Source organism: Rutilus rutilus (genome assembly GCF_951802725.1).
Source record: "Rutilus rutilus genome assembly, chromosome: 6".
NCBI classification, from domain to species: domain Eukaryota; kingdom Metazoa; phylum Chordata; class Actinopteri; order Cypriniformes; family Leuciscidae; genus Rutilus; species Rutilus rutilus.
This window is the reverse complement of record NC_140214.1, coordinates 37,670,457-37,685,494: the sequence shown is the minus strand read 5'-3', so window position 1 is coordinate 37,685,494 and position 15,038 is coordinate 37,670,457. Positions and strand designations below refer to the sequence as shown.

The 15,038-nt window shown below is 37.1% G+C and overlaps 1 long non-coding RNA gene across 1 annotated transcript; it reads left to right on the top strand.

The window, feature by feature from the left end:
• The first annotated feature begins 552 nt into the window (after positions 1-552).
• LOC311292793 lies at positions 553-4,589 on the top strand. Its single transcript, XR_014627801.1, has 3 exons — positions 553-2,631; positions 2,889-3,057; positions 4,449-4,589. It is a non-coding gene; the product is annotated as an uncharacterized lncRNA (long non-coding RNA).
• The last annotated feature ends 10,449 nt before the right edge of the window (positions 4,590-15,038 follow it).

The following is a 15,038-nucleotide window of genomic DNA, read 5'->3' as shown; positions in this document are numbered from 1 at the left end:
AATGTTGCATTAAATTAACTCTGTGACACATTTTTTGACACATTTTGTTCATCATAATAATCTTCACAAATTAACTCAACTTTTGTGAATTTTGAAACCTAAATACAAATGTCAGATGTGAAAAGCTAAACATAGGCTATGAGCAAACTACACCACAGTCGCATGCCTTCAACATCACCAGTGATGGGAATAACGGCGTTAGTTTTTTCAGTAACGAGTAATCAAACAAATGACTGTTTCCCCGTTACAACGCCATTGCCGTTACTGATAATCAAATGTGGCGTTACTATAATTGAGCTCACTGAAGAGGTTTTCATCGGCTCTCTCTCAGCCATAGGACCTGCAAAGTTTTTTTGTCTGGTGTGTATGTGTGTGTTGGGGGGCGGGGTAGGGTGGGACACATAACTGGTGATGATTGGTGGGTGTGTGTTTGTTGGGGTGGGAGACAACCACATAACTAATGATGATTGGCTTAGCTAGAGTAAATTTGACCAACCAGAGCAGGCAGAATAGTGCGCTGTGTGGTGGGTTTCCACTGTTGTAAACTCACAAGTGTCTCTCCTCGTCGGTGGCAAGCAATTCTAATCTAATGAAGCACCTCGCATCGTCACATGCCGCCAAATAATTAGTGGCTAAGAATGCAGGTAATAACGTGAGCTCCACTACCAAAGGAGGAGACGGAACCACGACATCAAAGCAACTAAAACTAGATTTTTCTCCTCCGCAAACTCTTATCACTCAGACAGAATTAAACAAAATAATATCTCGATATATAGTTGAGGACATGCTGCCGTTGTCGACAGTTGAGTCGGATTCTTTCTGGGCAATCATTGCAAAAATACCCGTGAGAGAGGGGGTGGGCCCTCCTTGCAAAAATACTTTTTCAAAGTACATAGAGGCAGAGTATACCAGAATGAATGCTGAACTCAAAAAGCCCTTTGAACAGGAAGAATATGGGCCCTATTTTAACGATCTGAAACACAAGTATCAAGCGCGAAACGCAAGTAACTTTGTGGGCGGGTCTTGGGCGCTGTTGCTATTATACCGGCGGGATAAATGACTCTTGCGCCCGACGCAAATCTAAAATGGGTTGGTCTGAAGTAGCTTCATTATTCATAGGTGTGGTTTGGGCGTAACGTGAAATAAACCAATCAGAGCGGATTTGCCAGACGCACGCCAGGAGCGGTTCACAGCCGAGGAGACCGACGCTCTCGTCAGGGCCGTAAAACACCGAGAAGTGACATTGAGGATGGGAGAAACCCACCCAAATTACCTTCGGTTAAACAGGCATATAATAATTTGGGTAAATGTGTAAGCTAGATTTATGCCTATTTTTTCACATCTTCATGGACACAACAATGATTTCCCTCGTGTGTACATATTTTTCCTTGTAATAATGTATGATTTGCAAAAATGAAAACTGCTGCTTCTGTGTAGATGAGACAATCAAAGTGTATGCACGTTGTGCACACGCTACATTGATTATGGCCAAGCATGCGCCCTTAAAATAGCATATGAATAACATGCGCAACGACTAGGTTTTTCCTGGTCAGTGGCGGAATTGTTTTCTAAACCTGCAAAATAGCATCAGGGAACGTTTGTGCTGAAACACGCCTCCTCTTTGCACTGAACCGCCCCCGGGAGCGCAAGTTTATTCCCTAGTTTACCGGCGTGCGTCTGTGGAGGGAAAAGTCCGCTGTGCGTGGGTGCAAAATAGGAATGATACAAGTGTCGGTGTACAAAGTCAATTGCGCAGGGTGCAAGATAGGGCCCTATATCTCTACATCAGCCGATATTTGGACTGCACATAATAAAAGCTATCTTGGCGTAACAGCGCATTGGATAAATCCAAACAGCATGGAGTGAGGGAAAGCAGCACTAGCATGCAGAAGATTCAAGGGTCGTCATACTCATGACATGATTGCAGTTGAGCTTGACAACATTCACTCATCCATTAAAATTACATCAACTGTCACGGATAATGGCTCTAAAACAAGATACCAGCCAGTCGAAGAGGAGGATGAGGAGGAAGAGGAGGATGAGGTGACTTTTACGGACATTAATGATGTATTGCAAAACAGTGGTGGTGATAACAATGATGGTGAAGTTGTGATCACTTTGCCGCCACATCACAGATGTGCTGCACACACTTTAAATCTTGTTTCATGTACTGATGTTGACAAGTGGCTACTGTCAAAACCACAAACAAAAGCTATATACAAAAGCGCTACCACAAAATGTACAGGCTTATGGAACAAGGCTAGTTGTTCAACGGTGGCTGCAGAGACCTTGGATGACATCATTGCAAAGACGCTGCTGGTCCCTTGCAGTACGAGATGGAATTCGTTTTATGATGCCCTGGCTCGAATCGGTGAGATTCCTATGGCCGAGCTGAACACCATCTCGTCCAAGTTTGGGATGACAGCCATCACACAAAGTGAGAACATTAAGTTCATCAGATAGTACTGTACTGTCAAGAGGCCACTTACAGTAGCCTTAGACATTCTTCAGGGAGAAAACAACTGTTTCCATGGTACACTCCTACCCACACTGGAGACATTGATTTTCAAGACCTTGGAACTGAAGAGTGGCCTGCAAATCCTAGTTGACCTTTCAGAAGCAGTTGTCACGGTAAGAACTTTAATTTATTTACATATCTTTAACCAGTCACCAGTTTGGATGGATGGAAAATGAATAGCTTTATATTCTAGGCTTTACAGTTGTAATCTGTGACTAGATATGATGGACCTGTAAAGTTTTTTTTTGTAAAGAAAGGCTGGTAATACACAAATATAATTTTGAACTGATAATAATATATGATGCTCTGTATGTGTGTGTGTGTGTGTGTGTGGATATATAATATGTTCTTTGCATTCTTATAATTTCAGGCAATCAAAACAAGATTTGCAGAGGTGCTGGAAAGCGAAGATGCTGTTACTTTGCCTAAGTTCAAACTACGTTGGCTTCGGACACAGGACAGGAAGGACAAGGCCAAGGCCAAGGCAAGTCTGCTGGCAGAGTGCCGGAAACTTATCCTTGACCAAGACCAGCAAGCAGGTACCAGCACATCAACACACCACCTTAGCAGAGACTCAGCCGTAGCGGATGAGTTATTTTCCTTTGAGGATGAGGATGACACCTCTTCTACCGCTGAAAGTCAAGTCACAGATTATTTCAAATCAGGAGCACAAGAGATAGACTCTCTAAATGGATTTGCACTGATAAAGAAAATTTCACTCAAATATAATACAGCCACTCCATCCAGTGCCCCAGTAGAAAGACTTGTCATCACTCCAAAGAGGGATAGGCTCTCTGACCAGAAGTTTGAGAAGCTTCTGGTTTTGAGATACAACCACTGGTTTAATAGTTAGAATGTATGTATGGATGGATGGGGAGAATGGATGGATGGCTAGGATGGTTAAATGACTGGGTTGGGTGGATGGATTGCTATGGTGAATGAATGGATGGATGAATAAATGAATGAATATTCAGGAGCTAAAGTTGGACTAGTGACTATAACTAATTACTTTTTTTAAAGTAGCATTCCCAACACTGAACATAACTCACCACCACTAAGCTTCAGTCAACTCTTTCAGTCTTTATTTAAAAAATATATTTAAATATCTTGAGCTTGTGTTCACCACAGACCTTATTTCCAGCATTTAAACAAAAACCCATAAAAAAAAGAATCGCCTTCATGACACGATAAATATTACATTTTGGATTAAACTTGGTTGACCAAATAAAGTCGCCTTGCTAAGACTAATTTCATAAATAGCATTTTTATGTACACTACTGATTTTTTTTTTTTTACTTTTCAAGTCATTATCACAAACTCTTAAAATGGTTTCAAAAGGGGTTTAACAGCACGATGACGTAAAATAACCTTTTAAAGTTCCACTGATTCCAAAAATTAAATTCCAAAGAAATTCAAAAGAGTTCCATATGAGGAGTTATAGCCTGCTATGACATCTCTGGATAATCTTCCTGTGAAGAAGTGGCTGATACTCTACATGATAACAGTTTCATAAGAGGATATTTTTAGGTTGAGAAGCACTGAAATAAAGGAATAATTCATCATTATTTACTTACCCTTATGATGTTTCATTGCATCTTTCTTTCTTCTGTGAAAGTACAGCAGAATGTCTGAGCTGCTCTTATCTACACGATAAGAGTGAACGAAGAACATGGACTGTCAAGTTCCAAAAAGCACCATACAAGTCTCACAACTGTAGACTATACTCCGAGGTTCCTGGAATATCATAGATGTGTGCGAGAAGCAGAATGAAACTTAAGCTGGACAAACATGGTCATAATTCACTTTTATTGTTAGGAAAAGAGCAGTTTTGGATATTTTGTTAATAAAACCAAAAGGCATATTGGTGAGTAAGTGATCATGAATGATTGAAGTTACACTTCACATAACATCATAATGTGCAATTTTTCAGGTCTCACCTCTCCTAACCGGTTCTGGAAAAACATTCATCTGCCTATTAGCAGTAAAACGCTACTGGAAACTGGAGAACCACGGATAGCCACGGATGCATAGTCCCATCGTTTGCTATGGAAAGCTACAATTTTTCATTGAATGTAACCCATTTGTAAAAAAATTAATTGAAGAATGTGCATGCAGGTTTGGGCATGTATACTTTAACTTAATATAATTCATATTTATTCATGTAATTCATTAATTTACTCATTTATACATTTTAAATTCATATAATAGTTTATATTTGGTTTATTATAATTCAAACACTATTTGATCATCATTGTATTATTATTATTTGTATTCATTTAATTTTGACAGTTGTTAAGTGTTTGTGGAAGAAAACACATACATTACTTTTCATCACCAGTTTTACAGATTTTTGTCAATCATAAAACTCCTAATTATGTTACCTACTCTAAAACACACTGATGTGACTGTACAGTACCTGCAACACCGGATGAATGGTTTCAGCTTGTTGAAAGTCTGTGCTGCCGGAGCGGGTCTGGGATTCATTTGAGTAAAACAAACTGCAAATTGTCCATAACGTGCTGTGAGAATTGCCTTGATTCACTTCGTTAAAATGGACGGAAATCCATCCACTAATTGATTGCTGCATATTCAGTAACAAAGCTGCTGATTGGTTTACTTGTGCTCTGATTGCTATTTATGTTCGGCTTTGATGCATTTCCTGCCAAGCGTTTCTGAGAGTCAGGTTTCACTGTGAGTTACTGCAGACAACGCTGGAGCTCCAGTAGCCAACAGTAAAAAAAAAAAAAAAAAATCACGGTCACTTTGTTTAAAGTAGAATTATGGCAATTTCTGTGGAACACAAAATAAGATCAACATTGCATTGTGGCCCATTGACTTTGTGTGAAAAAAACAAACAAAAAACTTACTATCTCCACACTTGAGAAGTCATACAACAAGATGGAAGTGTGTAAATAACGACATAATTATGTTTTTTTGGTCAAACTATCCCTTTAACAAGTCATTTTTTGTTATCCCTTTATCACTTTTACCTAATCAATCTAATTGCTTCTTTAATTTTATTTTCGTCCCAACATTTGTTTTCAATACAGCCTAGCCTAACGACCTGTAGTCAAAGCAATGAGTTTTTGACCAGTTTGATTTGCTTAGCTTCTTCATTGAGTCTGTCTTTTTAAATTTCACTTTAAAAGTCTTTCATTGGCTACATTGTTTTACGTAAAGGGCTTCATTTATTACAATCAGAATGAAAATCGTTTGCATATGCATAATGTTAAAAACACATAAACAAACAAAACATATAGCCTATGGAAAACGGGTGGGGTAAATATACCGAAAATTAGTTGTCAGTAATGTTAGTAGAAATAATTTGTAAAATACAAAAAGGAACATAATACTGAGTTTGATCGAATTACAGATACTGTACCCAGATAAGATGCCGAGTTTCAGGCCTGTAATGCTGCCGTGGGCGGTTAGATGGCAGCATTCAGCTGAGAACATCAACACAGTTACCACTGAGAGAGAGCCTGTCTTTGCTGCTGCGCATTTCATTGTCTTTATTCACTAGATTGTGAGGTAAAAGTCATTTAGAAAGTGACGAGAAATAACACAAGAGAAAGGAAAGCGCGCATTAATGGAGCTGAAAGCAGGCGTGTGTGTTTTCGAGCCGTACGGAAGGGGAGGAGGGACACAGGTGAGGTGATGCACATTATTGACAAGGGATTGTTTCTTTAACTATGGACATTTTTGGCCTGTGGACAGAGCATTATGTTATTTCTTCTGAACATTTCCAACCAAGGCTCATTTCTGTGACGTGTTGAATTATGTGTTGTGTTTAAAGCGTTCTGAGACGGACATGACAACATATTTTTATATTAAACATGGCAGAGTAAATTGCTTAAGCTAATTTCCTAGCCAGTGTTTTTAATGCATACAATACAATCAATTAACATTGTATACTTTTACATAATTTGACAAAATTACTGGGAATTTAGAATAATGCTTATGAAGTTTATTTAGATTTTTCTTTTGCACATGCTTTTCTGTGTCATATTTCAGTTCTTAAGCGACGCTGCAGTTTCTTTGCTAAACAAGGACACTGACTTTGAGAAAAAAAGAAATAGTTGCAACATTATTTTGGGGAGGAAATATGAAATATTTAAATAGTTTGTGCTTATGCTGTTTGTTTAGATCATCATACATTATTTTAAAATATGTATTAATTCAATAATTTTAGTGTCAGGGACAGGGATAAAAATGAAAAAATCAATACATAAAATACACCTGAAAAATAAATACAAAATAATGCAACGGCATGGAAAAGTTGAAATCTTTTTTGTTTGAATTCACATAAACTCCTGTGCCTGAAGTTAACAAGTATGAGAATAAAAGAGAGACACACATTTGTATTGTTACTATTCATATTTACAAAGTCATACATTTGCATGGTTGTTTTACATAAAATGGTCCAAGCTGAATGAATTTTCAGTGTAAATCATTTATAAATACACTATTATGTAAAAAGTATGCCAAAGAACCAATACAAAAACATATGAAAGAAAAAAAAGAAATGTGGATTTAAATTTTTTTATTTTATTGCTCTCATTTGTATAAAAGTGTCTGCTAAATGATTAAATGTAATGTAATAGCTGTTAAAATAATACAATATAATTACAAAAAAAGTGTAATAAAAACTTAAGATCACATTGTTGAGCATTATGAATACTCTTATAATTACAGATACACACAGACAACTCTGTGATGATGTGATTGGTTCCTACGAGTTTTGCATGACTGTCCTTCCTCAGTAACACTTGCGTTTGATTGTTTCTGGTAATCTTGATCTCTCTCTCTCTCTCTCTCTCTCTCTGGGAATGTTTAGTCAGGGTTTCTCCCCTGCATCAGCAGTTCAGCGTCGAGGAGTGATTTAAAGGGGCACAGGGCTGCCCGACGGGCCCGGCAGTGGAAATAAACACATCCCCCTCCCCGTTCCACTTTTAATTATCCCGAGGTTTGGGCTGACGACTCCTCCTGACACCACTAGCGCGGTAACTAGCTATTACACTAAATATTGTGAGTGTCGCACAGCTGAGACTGACAGCGTCGGCTTCCTAGGGGGCCGACACGAAACGAGACGCTGAAAGAAATATGAGGGAAATGAGGACGAGTGGCGGCGGATTCATCAACGCATGAAGCTTTAAAAGGCTGGTGGTGTTTTGCAGACGCGTGAGGTGGGGGGGCTTCTTGCTTGATTGCATGTTCACAATTTTAATGAAAGTCGTGAGGGATGTTGACTTGGCACCGCTCTCAGAATGCATTGTGGGAGGGAGATGTACGTCGGGCTATTTGTAGGGTCATGACTTTACTGAGAAACACGTCTGCCCACCTGCACTCTTGTGTGGTGGTAACTTTATTCTGCGCTCATATTCAGCTGAAGTTTCAACAGTGCCATTTGAATATGAACATGCTTTTCAGGAGCTTTTTGGTTTCCATCTGGACGCATAATAACATTCTCACTCAATATCCCTAAAATATGGTGAATTTAGGTTGATTGGGACACTTTTTGCCATTGATATGACTAGGAAAAAGTCTTCCAATCAACCTGAATTCCCCCCATCTCCTTTTTCTTTATTTTTTTGGAATAATGTTAACATTTTTTGAACGAATTTCACAATTTCATCTTTTTCTCCTTTACTGATCAACTTAACCTGACAAACCGTCATCGTATGATCCATGAAAACACTGGTTATCATCACATTTCGGGTACTGTTAAACTGGTAACACTTTACAATAAGGCTCATTAGTTAACATTAGTTAATGTATTAACTAACATGAACTAACAATGAGCAATACATTTGTTACAGTATTTATTAATCTTTGTTAATGTTAGTTCATAAAAATCCAGCTGTTCATTGTTTGTTCATGTTAGTTCACAGTGCATTAACTAATGTTAACAAATACAACCTTTGATTTTAATAATGTATTAGTAAATGTTGAAACTAATATAAATAAATGCTGTTAAGTATTGTTCATTCTTAGTTCATGTTAACTAAGGTAGTTAACTAATGTTAACGAATGAACCTTTAAACTCTGACAGCCTGTGGTTGCATCACTGAAACATTAATTTCATAATTCGCACCCACACGCCACTAAAATAATTCCTAAAAGAGGCGTTTGAAATATCAACCTGCTATAGCTGGTGTAAGCAGACATGTGTTTTTTTGGTGTGTGTGTGTATGTGTGGAGAGCAGACCTGCTGGAGTCATAATTAAAGGAAAAAAAGAGAGTTAGTAGCACATACACTCACTACTGTCATTGTTTTGCTCTGGTTTTGTTGTTGCTTTCTAATTGCTGGTTGCCATTGGAGCTTGTGCACCTGATGATAGATATTGCCAAGCATTCTGGGATTGATCCAGGTCAATGAGAGAGAGATCGGTATTCTCTTGGCATAAATAAAAGCCTAATTGTGTCTAGTTTTGCGCAACTATAATAACAGATTCATAACAGGTATATAATGCAAAGTCAAAAGTACAGTTTTCAGGACGTATGACTGGATCAGCCATCACTGCATCATTGATATGTTCAGTCCAAATCTAGTTAGGAACTGATTCAGACACGCTTGATTCACTCTTCATGTTCGAGGGACTGTTAATGCTCTCGTGTTCGACAGGTCCATCTATAGATCCTCTTCAGTGTTGGGGAAGTTACTCTAAAAAGTAATTAATCACTAGCAACTAATTACACATTCAACAGTGTACTAATGACTCTCTCTAAAAGTAGGTTACACTTTATTTGAATGCGTCTGTGTTACACTGTAATTATAAAAAGTAATAATAATTAACTACATGTACTTACTATAGGATTAGGTTTTGATTATGGTTAGCGTCATGTAATTATGCATAAATTATAGTAATTACTACGGTACGTGACATGTAATGAGGACACTGTAAAATAAAGTGTTAGCAGATTAGGATTAAGGTTGGTTTAGAGTCAGTTGCATATAATCATTCATAATTTTTAATTATTACTACAGGAACTACATAACATGTGTAACAAGGACACTGTAAAATAGAGTGCAACCAAAAAGTATTGAATAATTTCTAAGTTCCACATCAATCTCGACCAGTTGAACAATACACGGATAGACATGAAACGGCTCTTTTAATTCTTTCAGATTAATAATATAAAATTGCATTTATTATTCTTGAATTGACCAAATGAAACGGAGAAGGTTGCATTATCAACGTACATTTTAATGTTAAATTCACTATTGTTTTATATCATTGTTCTATAGTCTATTCAGTATTGAATGCAATTACATCAGAACTAATTAAATGACAGAGTAATCCCTTACTTTACTTAAGTAGGCTACTTAAATTACAACAGTTAATTACTTAGTAATGCATTACACCCAGTCCTGATTCTTAAATGGAAATCAGAACAAATGAAAGCAGTAATATGGAGGCAAAACAAGTATTGCTTTATCCTGTTACTGACGTCAGGTTGCTGGTTTACAGCTTCTTTGGCCAAAAAACCCCCAAAAAACTGCTATATCCATTTTAAATAAGGTTACGTTGTTTATATTGATGCGTCCCCTGGTTTCACAGACAAGGTTTAAGCCTAGTCCCAGACTAAAAGGCATGTTCGAGCTGTTTTAACTAAAAGCGACGTGCACTAATATCTTGAAATATGCCATTTCCATTGTTTTGTCTTAAGATGCAGAGTAATGTTTTTTCCTAAGGCACATTTGTAAAATCTGCTTAAATGTCCTAATTGAACCAAGGCCTAATCCTGGCTTAATCTAAACCCTGTCTGTGAAACCAGGCCATTATCTTCTATTTTATTTACTTCTAGAGGTGTTTGCTTAATAAGAACAACAGTGTCCTTGTTTGACATATGTGATATGTATTGTATGTGAGACTCTTTTTTTATTTTTATTTTTACCTAAGACAAAATTCTATCACTGGTTGATAGACAATAAAGTTTTTGAATTTGAAGTACACACAATGTGAATCAGAATGCTTTATTATCAGGTGATGTATTTAGCACATGATCATCTATAATATAATTCTTATTAAATAACACTGAACTCCTCTTACATCCAGCACTGTTGTGCCTGGGTAACATACGTGTCCGCACGTGAAGTGTAGCTGTCACTAGTGTGTGTGTGTATGCTCATTTTTCATCCCTGAAAGAGGAGGAGTGATCCGTCGCTCGGACCTCCAGCGTCTGGAAAACAGGCCTTTCTCTTCTTATTCCTCCCCGACCGGAGCGAGAGATTTCATTATGGAGACCAGTGAAGCGTTGCTTGTTCTTTAAACTGTTTTAACGCCAGGCTAATATCAAGATGAAACGGGGGAGGAGTTTGTGATTAATTGCTTCGTGGACAGACTTATTTAAAGAATGCTGCTCTTAATTGATTGATCCCATAAGTTTGGCAGTTGGAGCGGAAAGTGTGTGTGTGTGTGTGTGTGTGTGTGTTTAACCATTTACTAAATTTACCCTGGAAGTTCTTCTGGAAGGTCGGCATATTAAAACATATTTTGTTCTACAAGTTGTTTGCTAATAAAGATAACACACTGGTGTTGTTTTTAATGTAAAAAGTAAGTTTTTATTTTATTTACTGTAAAAAGAAACCTGTTATATGCATATCATTTCAATGCAGTTTAAATCTGAATACAATAGACTGTATTTTTCATTCCATACTTGTACATGTGCATGATAAAACAAAATTGACTTTAAAAAGATTTTACTTTTATCGAACAGAAATAAACATGTACTATGTATTTAATCTCAAGATCATTTAAAAAAACAAATGGAGCTTTTGTCCATATTCGTTTCATTATCCTGAAAGACGTTTGATGTATTTTGATTTGAAAGTGTAAAATAAGCAGAGGCTTTTCAAGACATTTGCAAATGCAACTCTTTCAACATGGTTTATATATGGGGGAAGAAAAACATCTCACATGGAAAAGCATTTTATAATTTTCTGTATATGTTGAAGTAACACCGATGAACTTGATTTTGGTTTTGTTAATTGAAATACTACAGTTTTCCTCTGTCAAAATCACAGACGTCCCAAACGACTCCTGATTAAACGAGTAAGGGTGCAGATCTCTCTTTGATTTCATTGTTTTATTGTACTCTATATGATTGTATTTTAATTACTTTCTCATGCAATATAATTTCATGACATTAGCAGAAAATTACAACATTATTCTGTAATTACCATTGTGATTACAGCATTTAAAATGTTTTTACTTATTTTAAATGTTGTTCATGTGATACAATTTTCAAAGGTCTTAAATCCAATTTTTTATGAATGTTTTGATTCTATTTAAATTAAGTTTTATATACTTTAATCTTGAATACATGTAAAATGCAACTGCAGTGTGTGTGTGTGTGTGTGTATCCTGGTAAACCCATATGTTATGGTGACAAAATGTCCACACAAAGATAGCAATATCTGCAGTCATTGTCCTTTTTTTGAGGACAACGGCTTCTAAATCATAAAGTGATGTATTTTTGAAAATATAAAAATGCAGACAGTTTGTGTGATGGGTGGGTTTAGGGGTAGGGGTTAGTTTAAGGGGAGATAATATACAGTTTGCATAAAAATCACCATAAAACATGAAAACACAACATTATTCCTTATTTTCTTTCGGTTCCATTCTATCTCGCGTTTCAGTTTGAATTTGTTTATTTCGATTAGTAACCCGGTATAGAAATTAGGTTAAATTACCACAAAATTCAGCCACTGTAGTCAAGCCAAAACCCAAAGACTCATAAATTACAACTTATGTTGGAAAACCTGAACTCTTAAGTATGAAATATAATATTTTTTGTGGTGATAATATCTACTGGACTTGGACTTACACTGTAGCCCATCGATCATTTTAATTTAATTTCTTAGCAGACGATTGCCTTTACACAACTCAAGTGATGCTTTTCAGAAGATATATATATATTTCAATTCAGATCATACATTCACCATGGACAGATGCTATGGCATCTGCCTCTCTCTCTCTCTACCTCCATCTGTCCATCTCTCTCATCCCCATGTATATTTGCCCCTGATCTATTAATAACCTCAGTGGCTGAGAGCGATCGCTCAGTGCCTACACCTCCTTTCATTCAAGCATTTACAAGAATTAAAAACAAAAGCAAACAGCCATCACAGCACAGAAGAGAAATGCTCACAAAGACTCGAACTGACAGAAAGTTAAATACTGGAGACTTGCGAGGGAAAGACAGAAGTCTGCATTCCCCATTAACAGGATATTTATTGACAATCATTCATTTGTGTTAAAAAAAGGTGTTTCGCCTTTGCATCAAACAGTGTCTTTTAAAAATATTTAAATAATGTGCTGATATATGCAGTAACACACACACACACACACACACACACACACACACACACACACACGTGGGTCTGGTTAAGTGATTGTGAACACAGTTATGTAATAGTGGTGTGGATTTGGCAGTCAGAGGTCGAAGTGTTTCTGGATTCAGTGGCCAGACCATGAAGACCGAAAATATACACCGATGTGGGACACATGTCAGCAAACAGAGCAGACGACAGTCTATCTATCTATCTATCTATCTATCTATCTATCTATCTATCTATCTATCTATCTATCTATCTATCTATCTATCTATCTATCTATCTATCTATCTATCTATCTATCTATCTAGTATCCATCCATCCATCTGGCTTTTATATAAAGGCATGTCTTTTTCTGACGTTTTAAGGACATTTTTAAGTCATACAATTAAATGTTTGTGTGTGTTTCTAACAATAACTACAAAAAGAGTAACTAATTAATTTGTTATCTTTGACACTTCTCTGTTGTATATTGTCTAAAGTGAAGAGTGTGGATATTTATCAAGTATGTATCAATACCCCAGGCTTTGATTTTTTTTTTTTTTGTGCAAACATTAGTAAAGACCATGAACGAACATTACCGGCAGAACGTTTGTTCATATCTTTGAGAGAACCTTGCCAGGATGTTGTATTCAAAATGTTTCAATTGTGTCCTTTTTTTTAGGTGAAACATAGACCAAGTCAATAGTTCAAATATAACATACCCATTAAGTCCTGTGATTTATGTGAGAGGAATCTGTAGCAATAACGTTTTCTTCGGAGTGTAAAGTTCTCCATTTACCAACTTCTATTCATTCATGTATATGATTAAAACTTTTACAGTGTCTTTCTATTAAAATTTCCTTGTTGCCTTTGATTACGAAAGTACATAAACACAAAGCGGCCAAAAAGGAAGCCGTCATTTCGAAACCAACCCAGCAATGTTGATTCATATCGCTAGAAAACAACCGAACCCCATTACAACCCCGAAGTCATTTATGTGCATTCCTCCGAGCCTCTACATGTGACTAAGAATAATACAGCGCAACACTGCGAGTCAGGTGTGAGTCCGCGGGCTCGACCCGCTCTCCTGCTCCTCATTGTTCTGCTGGGAGGTTCCTCTGGACGGGAAACGAGCAGGTTGTTCCAGACGGAGGCTGAGAGTGGAACAGTTCTTTATTCAAGGGCGGGAAGTCATTCCATCAATGCAGAAAAACACCAAAGAAACGTTTCCTTCCCCCTCCGTTTCCCAGTGAAAGATTCAGTTGAAAAGGCACAATTCTTTACCCTGGAGTTGCGTGTTCACACACACACATACACACGAGACGTCTAAATATCCACGTCTCAACAATGTCTCATTTGGATGTTGTTCTGTTTACTGACGATGATGATGATGATGACATGACATAATAAAACTGAATGACAGTTTATAGGCACAACATTGAAGACATAAAATAATATTAATAATGAACAAGCATTACCTACACAGCAAAAACTCATTGAAAAGAGGACTTTTGCCAGACGTCTCAGTAACGTTGAGATTTGGTTGAAAAGTGAAAAGCTGTCTTTTTCAGGCTGATGATTCAACTTGAATTCAACCTGGCAGACGTACGTTTTCATCGAGAAATAACCCCCTTGCTGCAGTGTGATTTTTATTGTTATTTACATGGCTGTATAAGGGATCTGAAACAGACGTCCATCCTGGGCTAAATTTGGACCAATTCAGATGGACTTGACAAATCCCAGTTTTCAATGACTATGTTTGGGCTGAATAAAGGCCATGACTGGGCCGACTAGATTTAGCCCAAAAAAACAACGTCCAAAACACAGATGTGCTGAACTATCCTGATATCTATGGATGCTTTTGGGAAATGCACCATTTACCTGATTGAGGGGCTGTTTACACGACGTAAACTTTTTATACGTTTTAACCGTTCGCTTACACGACAACGGCGATTTGGGTGCCTGAAAACGCAAAGTTTTGAAAACGGGTTTCAAAGTGCAAGTTTTTGAAAAAGGTCTCCGTGTGAACAAACTTAAACGAATCTCTGAAGACGATGACATCATGTATAGTGTATATAGTGTTTCATCGCCATCTAATGGTCTGGCAGCAGAATACAGCGTTTTTAGTCGTTTACGTAGATCCGTGTGAATGGGGATTGTTTTGACAATGGTGAAACTCAAAGAAAAAATGTCTCTGTT